Source organism: Alligator sinensis, unplaced genomic scaffold (genome assembly GCF_000455745.1).
Source record: "Alligator sinensis unplaced genomic scaffold, ASM45574v1 scaffold1626_1, whole genome shotgun sequence".
Classification (NCBI taxonomy): domain Eukaryota; kingdom Metazoa; phylum Chordata; order Crocodylia; family Alligatoridae; genus Alligator; species Alligator sinensis.
In genome coordinates, this window is record NW_005842437.1 from 1304671 (window position 1) to 1314263 (window position 9593).

Genomic DNA, 9593 nt, shown 5'->3' on the forward strand with positions numbered 1-9593 from the left:
CCTGGTGAGAGGTGAGGTGAGAGTGATGTAGTGTGTGCTTGGAGTCAAGAGTAACTCCCACCTACTGCAGAAGGGGTTAAAGAAGGTCTCTTGGGAGCAGAAGTATTCTTCCAGCTGACCACAATCAGTTCATCAAGGGGACCAGCTGGGAATGGAGGGTGCAGACAGGCTCAGGTGATGCAAATTGCCTGTGAGATGGTAAAGAGGAAGGAGCTGGTGCATGCCTCTCTTTACCTCTTCATGGGCTGGGCTGGTGGAATAGGTCCAGCGCAGGAGGATGGGCGAGATGAGCTGTAAAGAGACTTGTGTACTGCCTTGGGGGGCTGTTCCCATCCCCGGCCCTGTGCAACTTCCAGAATATTGTGCCTGCCGGTAACACAGGCTCCAGATGCGGGGGGTGGTTTTCTCAATACACAAGAACATAATTACAAGAAGAATCCTCCCTTTTTTCTGCAAGATGCATCATCCCTGAGAGATGTGGAACTGTTTGAACAAGAAGTCTTGCCACATTAGCAGCTTATATCTTCCCATTTGAAAGGGAGGTTCAAGAAAGAACAACAAAACCTCCCCCAAGGCAGGAGGGGCTGCATGCTGGGGAGAAAGAGAAAGTTCAGTGGCTACAGCTGGGCCACAATCCTGCCAACCAACAATCTGCCCTTAGGAAGATTATCACTGGTGTTTTGTGGCCTTAGGGGAGACAGAGCTCTCTGATGTCTGGGAGCCTCATGAAGGGAGGAGGATTATTGACTTCTTACATGGCTGAGCTTCTTACACAAAGGGTTTCAGTCAGGAGGACTGGAAAATGGGAGGCAAGATCCTGGAGCAGACCTCTGAGATAAGCCAGGCCATGGGGCACTTTTCCAAGGGAAGGCATAAGAGCTGCATTCTTTGTGCCCTTTCGAGTTTCCGAGAACACAATGGCAGGAATCATTCTCCGCTGGCTTGGGGAGGGGAGAGACGGTGGGAATGTCCTGATGGTGGTCAGCGTTTCCCAATAATGCATGACCCTTGGTATGCTTCCAGTTTGAGCCAGAGGGATGAACTGGGCATTGCATTTATTCAATATCCCTTATGACATGGATGTATCTCTGGACTATGTACTACAAGCTATGAGCAGTGTGGGGCTGGGAAGGGGTTTGCTTCTCTTCTGGGAAAGAGAAACTGGGTTGGATCGACCTCTCCATTGGGAAAACGCAGGCGTAGCTGATGAGTGACCTCTGAAATGAGCTTGATGGGACTGGCCAGCAAACAGGGACCTGGACAACAAGAGTTGGGACAGTTGGCACTAGCGTAGCCCCTTTTGGATACTTCCTTATGATCAAATCAGCCAGAGAGAGGGAATTTCCCTCTCCCTCCTGTTCACATATGGAGTTATACACAGGCTGTTGATCTATCTGTAACTTAGCTCAAGCTGTCTGCTTTCCCAGAGCCGAGGAAAGGAGCCTTGTGCCCAAAAGCTTGCCTAAGCTCTCACCTACCTATGTTGTCGGTCCAATAAACTATATCACTCCCCACCAAATCCTTGCCTGTCACATATTTCCTGGACTATTACAGCTATAGCATCACTCCAATGCTGCTTTCTCCCTCAGCAGTGACTTCTCCATGGTGGGAGTGAGGCATGCTGGCCTGAAAGCTTGCACTGTGCCATAGTGGGCATAAGGAGAGGACAGCGGTCTACAAAGCTCTAAATGAAGCATACCAGCTACTCCAGGAACAAATACCTAGTAAGCCACAGCTGCTCCATGGGTGATGATGGATGGGTATGGGTGTCAGGGTTTACCTACTAGGGATCCTGGGCAGAGCATCAGTTTGAAGCGCTTGCTGTCCACTAGACAACCGCATTGACAGTAATGGCAGTGCAGCATGACAGCCTGTGACAGCCAGAACCAGAGAGATTAATAAGCAATAATGTGTGCTTCTCGGAGGCATTTGGTATTTTGCCTAAATAGGTAATATTAGTTCATATAAGCTTGTAAGTTTGTAAACTGCAAATGTAACTTGTCTGTCATAAATTTAACCAAACTGATAAATTAACTAACTGTTCCTGGAACTGACTGTGCCCCATAGGCAAAGCTGTAGCTGTGAGATTAGCTGGCCTAACGTTTTTTTGCTCAGGGTGCAGCCTTAGCAATAAAAACTGAATCAAACAGCCCAGTTGGCCTGTGATAAAATTGATACACTCACAGTGCCCAGCTGGCCTGTGACAACAGCCCACACGGTATTATGAGATCCTTCAAAGCCTGCTGCACAATATGCAGACTTAGGTGTGCAAACACCAACACATGATTCACAAGGTAAATCCAGAAATTTCAAATGGGAATCCACCGCATCCAAACCACTGCCCTGCTGTGGCCTTTCTGAGCCCCGTGCTCCTTTTTTCCATAGTCAAAACATAAGTGAAAGCTCAGAGCTGGCATTTTCCAAAGGGCACCTGGAGTCTGATGAGGTTGACGTACTGCTCAAGTCTATCGACCAATATAGGATCTGCATCTGCCCACTTGGTCCAGTTTCATGTCCACTCCAGTGCTTTAGCTTTTGAAGGCTATCGTCTGACACTGCGTTCCTGTTAAGGCACTTTGTTGGCGAAGTTGCCAATTCTTCTGTTCTGCCTGGGTCTTCCTTAGCTTGGCCTGGGCTGCCTGGAGCTTTGCCCTGCATACAGTTTTCCACAGCCAGTGCTGCCCCAGCATACAGCTCAGTGTAGATGAAGTTTGCTTGCGTTGAAACCCAATCTGAGCTGAACTGGAGGTAAAAGTGCAGCAGAAAAATGGAGCTTTTGCCCACCTATCTTAGCAGCTTGCATTCGTGGGGCTGCCAGCAAGGTGACAACCTCGGGTGGATGTACACAGCACGAGAGTTCCTGTTTATGCCACCGCAACTGTGCTTCTGTTTACACAAGTCAGATTTTATCTCATGGCTCTTATCCAGTCAGGACAGCGGCACTACTGGTCACCATTGCACACCTCACAGCAGTGACCAAAGTACGTAGAGCAGTAGAGAGAGACGGGGGCTATCTGTGTGTATGGGGTGATCTGTTCCTCCAGCCTTTCCTTGGATTCAGCTTTTGGTCCCTGTACCAGTGCAAACCTTTGCTGGAAACAGATGTGTCAATGTTCGGTTTACTCCTGCCTGCCTAACACCCATTCTTCCCCTCCTGTGGTTGGGGAGCGGCTTGAGAAAGCAAGATTTGTGTCTGCTTTGCACAGACACATCCAGGGGCTTCCTTCCTTCCCCATCGCTGCTGTGCAGGGTGTGGGTTGCTCTGCTGCTCTCTTCTTCTAGAGAAGAAGCTGCTTCTGTGGGGAATTGCAAAACCCAGGTTCCCCATGATACAAATAACCCAACGGGGAGGATCTCGCACCTGACTATCACGCTCACCGTTCTTGGAGCTTTCAAAGCACGTTGGGCTCTGGGGGTAGAAGTGCCATGGAGATTTAAACGAAGCTAAAATAAGTGATGCAGATATAGCAGCCGTTGACTAGTTCCTACGTGTTGGATCCTGCAGCCCTAGAAAGAGGCAGAATTTCAAGTGTAACCCAGGTGGTACTCAGGATGTACCTCCTCTCCAAATGAAGGGATTTTAGTGGGTGCGGGTGCGCTGTGGGAGGCATAGCTGCTTATGGCGTGCCGCTCCCCTCCTCTCCCTACAGAGCAGAGCCAGGGCACATGTGGAGGCTTAACTTTTATACAAATTTAATAATAAAGAACAGAGGTAAAATACAACATATATACAAGAGATATAGGAACTATAGGTAATATGGGTACAACTCTGAGCAAAGCCCTCCTGATACCAGTGAGGGATCGGGAGAGCAAAAGGACTCTCAGCAAATGTTATGCCTACTTATACGCTGAAGGGGAATGTCAAATGACAGAGCTTGAGGTGCAGATTGCACAAAGATTGAGGTGCAGATTGCACAAAGATTGAGGCACAGATTGCACAAAATCTGAGGCGCAGGGCCCAAGCATTGGGGTGGGGGGGAAGGTGGGAGAGTCCCAGAGTCCCCGCTGTCCCTTTAACCCACTCAGACACCCCAACTGGTGGTCACAGAAGGAGTGGGGGGAGGGAGGAAAAAGGTATCCTCCTCTCCAGTGGGAATTCGATCTTCTGGGGAACTCATCCCTCTGCCAACTGGGAGGGCGAGAAGGTTACTTTTGTCTCCAGTCTGGGTCTTCACCTTGCCATCACCTGGTTGGTGGGGAAAAGGAACAACCCCCCCACCAGCAATCAATTTTGAACTTTTCAAAACTGGCTGGCCAGACTGCTGCTGGCAAGGCCATCACACAAGGAAAAACTCTTCTGCGCAGCTCGTTATCTCTTCTCCAAATTGCAGAGCCCAGCAGCAGAGACCTGCTGGCCCAAGACAATGTCACCTTGGTCCTGGTGCTCACATCTAAGTGCTTGGGAAGTGAGTGGGACCACTGTAATGGCTGTGGGATTGGTCCTGGCATCCACGTACCTTGTGCGGTGATTGCTCTTTTCCGTTCCCCATAGCTCTGCCTTTACAGTAACCCATTTTGCTTTCTCCTCTAAGAGCTCAAGGCACATCCGAGGGCCCATTTGCCCTAGGCTTGGCGGTATGTGCCCTTTATCAAGGAAGTGGGATTTCCACTGCTTCCTCGGGATTAAAAATGTTTTATGGCTCCAGTCCCAGTGGCTGATTGCTTTCTTACTGGAACTGATAATGGCAACATAGGAATTCAAGCCGGGCTGAGATATGTGGGAGGGTGGTCAGCAGCCTGCCTGAGAAGTGGGCTCGCTGCTACATTGATGGGGATCGTTTCTGCTTTCCAAATGGCCCGGGGACCTGGCAGCATCTTTAGGAAAACTACAGCAGCTGTTGCATTGGGGCACCCATAAGGCTGTAAGGGTTTCCAGATGTGCTAGCATTACTTGGGTTCCTCCTTCCCAGCCTCACTGACTAATAGACAAGTGCTTTCAGCTCAGCTGCAGAGTGCATCTGGTTGAGCTGGCACCAGCCTGACCACAACAGCAGCAGAACTTGACTTCGCTGATGGGAAACACCACATCCTCGTCCCATGGTGTCAACAGGAGCCGCAAGTGCGAGGCTCCAACACCCTGCAGGGCAACGCCACCCTGAGGCTGCACTAGCACGGCTCGGTGTTGCCTGCTATTGCAAGAGCCAGACGTGCTGCTCTCTGCAGTGGGTGGGAGTCCCTTGTTGGGAATGGGAAGATGGGATATGATTTCAGCCATAACGACTGACTGGAAAGGCCTTGATGGCCCTGGAGTAAGGCACCAGCATTGCATTCGGGAGCTCAGCCACAGAACGGCATGCCCGCAGACAGATGATTGAATCTTTTCTGCCACCCTTTCTCAAGCATGCTGAGGATCCTGCTGCTTCTTTCCTCCCATGCAGTGTCTTACTGATCTAGATCCTAAACCAGCCTGGGGTAAGGGTGTCTGTTCAGCAACTAGCCCAACAGCCCCTGAATTCAGACATGGCCTTTCCTTTCGAGGCTGTAGTGCAAGTGATACTCCAGGGCTCCTGGAGCTGAAGGCAAAGCACATCACATCACCACTGAAGCTGAGATAAACATAAAGAAAAAGAAAAGTCATTAACCTCCCCCGAAACTTTTCATTCCAAACATGCTGCGGCAGGAGGCTTTGAACCACCTCCCCCTGCACCCAGTTTTTCACTTGACTTCTGTGAAATCAGTAGGCTTGTGTGGAATGACTTGATTGCTGTAGATCTGCCTTCTGCAATGGAAAATGGCTCTTCTGATGCTTTTTTTCCCCAACCAGCTCTCCTTTCTGCATTGTGAGAAAGCAGAATCGCCGATTGTCTTCGAAACTGGGTTCTGTTCACAGTATCAACAGCTGGCCAAGTGCCCTCACCATCTGAGAATGTAATGGCAAGGCTCTGCCAGCTTCATCAGAGAAATTAAAGTGGAAAAAGGAGCGTAACTTGGTTTGAAACCATTTGGAAGCTGCTGGGATCATGGGGGAAGGAGGAGTGTGCATTACACGCTGGGCTCAACTTTAATTTCCTTTGGATACTCCCCCTTCCTTCCTCAGATGACTTTAACAGAGGGCCCAGTGTTACCACTCTTCAGAGTCTTCCTGGCCTCAGCAGCTGACAGCAGAAACAGGACAGCTCCTCAGGATGGACACAGCTCAAAGGCATGTCCCTACGTACCTTGCTCTGTCCATCTTTAACCTGTTATGCTGCTGCTTCCCACTTGGAATAGTTGCCCTGGTCTTTTCTCTCAGGGTAAGTTTGGCTTTCATTTGATTTTGTTTTGCTGTGTTTTGGGCTGATATTTTTTCAGACTTCTGCCTTTCTAAGAATGGTCTTAACTACCTCTTAGAGAGAGAATGGGAGACACCAACTCTAATTTTCAATGCAAACATATCTAAAGCCTTTGGCACTTGCAGCCAGAAATTACAGGGAGCGGCATTTGGAAGTAGCTCTCCCCCACCCACCTTGCTTAAAGAAGCACTTGGGGAAGGTTGCTTGAGATTTTTCTTGGGAAAATTGCAATATGCCAAAGACAAGATGAAGTGGGGTGGGGGCAGCTTTAACCTCTGGGCCAAAGTAGAGTGCATGTGTGTGCTGCAGTGTGGCTTGCTTGTGTGCTTTATGGGCAGGAAGATGCAAACCTGTTTTCTGTGTCCACTGGCCATCTTAAAAACGTAAGGATGCACTTTCTTCTCCTGGGGATCAAAGACCATGGTGTTCTTGGTAGGAGTACAGGTACATCGGCAGGAGTGTCACCGGCAGATCGAGGGCAGCTCTCTATTCAGCACTGGGGAGGCCACATCTGGAGTCCTGTGTCCAGTTGTGGCCCCCGCTACAGAAAGGATGTGGACAAGTTGGAGAGAGTCCAGTGGAAATGGTTGGGGGCTGGGGGACATGACTGGTGAGGAGAGGCTGAGGGAACTGGGCTTTTTTGGTCTGCACAAAACCGAGAGGGATTGAATAGCAGCCTTCACCTCCCTGCAGGGGGTTGCAAGGAGGATGGAGCTGGACTGGTCTCCGTGGGGGCAGACGACAGGACAAGGAGCAATGTGCTCAAGCTGCAGCAAGGGAAGTTGAGGTTGGGTATTAGCAAACACTTTCTTATGAGGAAGGTGGTGAAGCACTGGAATGAATTACCCAGAGAGGTGGGGCAGTCTCCGTCCTTGGAAGTTTTTAAGACCCAGCTACACAAAGCCTTGGCTGGGATGGCTGGTAGGGGTGTCCACACAGCCTCTTACATGAGCAATTCTCGGGTATCACGTGTGAGAGTGAGAGAACAACTTGTACTTGTTCGCGCGCGCACGTGTGTGTGTGTGTGTGTGTGTGTGTGTGTGTGTGTGTGTGTGTGTGTGTGTGTGTGAACAGCTTGTACTTGTTCTCTCAGCTTCTAAAGAACGCTGCAGGCAAATGCATCAGTGAAACAGGGATGTGCTGCTCAGTTTCTCCCGGAGAACCCAGTCTCCCTGTATATCTGGTGTTGCTTCTCAATGAATTGTTAGGGAAATCCCTTCTAGTGACTTCAATAGATCTGGGATTTCTGCTCTCAGGAGCCACATGTTCAAATCCTGGCAGAGTCACCTCAGCTGCTCATCTTTGAGCAGGAGAAAAATGACGTTCCAAGCAGTTTGTTCTATATAGCTTTATGGGACAAAACCTAAATTTGAGGTTCTGGCTGCAGGGACGTCAGACGTCCCTTAACACTTGCTCGTGCACAAGAAAAGATTCTCCATCTCCACTGCTGTTTCATACCAGATTTCACTCCCACACATCACTCCAGTGGCCTTAATTTAGCAGTTCTGCAGAGAATTACATGAATGAAGGGATCAGTTGGGCTGAAAAAGACTGGATACATGTGAATTAGTCTTGTCCGTTTTCTGAAAGTTTTCTTGTTATTTCCCTTGTTTTTCAAAAGCTCAGACAGCGTGTGTTACATAGTTCATTCTTGTTGCCCTCAATGTCCCCTCTCTTCCTGGCGTCAATAGAGTAGACAGTTTATAGACCAGAGAGTCTAAGGAGAGAGAATTTATTTGCCAGGTTTTATTGGCAAGTGTCATCATCCCGGAGCTTGGCAGCGTTTGGCGATAAAATACCAGGCTAAACATTTAGCTGATTTTCCATAAAGATAAGTGAGCTTGAACGTGTAATGTACCTTCTTCTTTGGAGACTCAAACTGTACATTTTGGTTCAATTTTTTCATAGTGCAACTTCTGTGATAAGAGTTTACTACTTAATTCATTCCAGTTGAGGAAGCAAATGCTCCTTTTGCTGTTGTTGGTTTAAAGCATGGCTGCTTTTCAAGAAAGAATAAATATGTGTGTAGCTCATGGAGCTGGCAGTGACTGCGTAACGTATTCGGCTCTAGCAAGGCGATTGATTTGATCACAGTCTTTCGGGGCCAAATGAAGTCACCGAAGGCAGAGATTAGGCATGCAGTGAGATGTTCAAAAGCAGCAGGTTGCCTCACTCCCACTTAAAAGCCTGGACATCGTCAAAATCTGGTCCCAACTACCTGCACAGGGGGAGATTTTGATAGTGTGGCCCTCTGGCAGATCAACTACCTTGAAGGGTGGGTCCAAAGAGGATGAAGCTGGACTGGTCTCAGTGGGGGCAGATACAGGACAAGGAGCAATGGGCTCCAGTTGCAGCAAGGGAGGTTTAGTTTGGATATTAGGAAAAACTTTCTGACTACAAGGGTTGTAAAACACTGGAACAAGTTACCCAGAGAGGTGGGGGAGTCTCCATCCTTGGAGGTTTTCAAGACCCGGCTAGACAAAGCCTTGGCTGGGATGATGTAGTTGGGGCTGGTCCTGCTTGGAGCAGGGGTTGCACTAGATGTGACCTCCTGAGCTCCCTTCAACCCTCGTTTTCTATGAACAGACAAAAATATGGCTGAACTCATTGGCTAGAAGCTGAAAGTAGACATTTTAAAATAGAAATATGTTTTGGGTTTTAACAGGGAGAATAATTAGCACAACTTGCCAAAGCAAGTGGTAAATGCACTGTCCTTTGGAGTCGTTCAGTGGAGATTGAGGCTTCCTAAAAGACGTGGTCTAGTTTCAGAGTTGTGCTGAGCTGCATCGGAGGAAGCGTAATTTCTTGGACTGCAGGCATGAGTGGTGCTACGGCTTTATATCCCCCGAGAGGTCAGATTAAATGGTCCCAGATCCTGAATACTGCAAACTGTAAACCATTTAGGGCTGTCGCAGAAAGGATATTTGAGTTCAGTGGCCACCAACCCAAACCAAAGTCCATTCCCATTGACCTAAAATGAAAAATGTTCATGGTTTTCAATTAAAGAAATTTCATTTTCATTTTATCCCCAAATACTTTCAACCTCATAAACAAACATTTTGGGAGGTATTTAACCCCCTTTAAAAAAAAATACAGGTCAATTTTGAAATGAAAACATTGCTTCACAAAAGAAAAACCGGAACATTTTTGCTTGTAGAAAGTAATAAATCCCACTAAGAGCCAGTTTCACACAGCTCCTCCCACAGGCATTGCATTTATTAAAAAGGAAAATCTAGTATCTCCTCGCCCAATATGTATTCATAGATTCACAGATATTTGGGTTGGATCATCAAGTTCGACCCCTGCCTGGGCAGGAAAGAG

The 9593-nt window shown here is 48.4% G+C and overlaps 1 long non-coding RNA gene across 1 annotated transcript in view; it reads left to right on the forward strand.

Annotated features, from left to right (window-relative positions):
• Nucleotides 1–6034: 6034 nt before the first annotated feature.
• The window catches only part of LOC102372904, a 4817-nt gene continuing 1258 nt past the window's right edge, over nt 6035–9593 (forward strand). Inside the window, exon 1 of the long non-coding RNA XR_324619.3 lies at nt 6035–6233. This is a non-coding gene — a long non-coding RNA (uncharacterized LOC102372904). The remainder of the gene's footprint in view (nt 6234–9593) is intronic.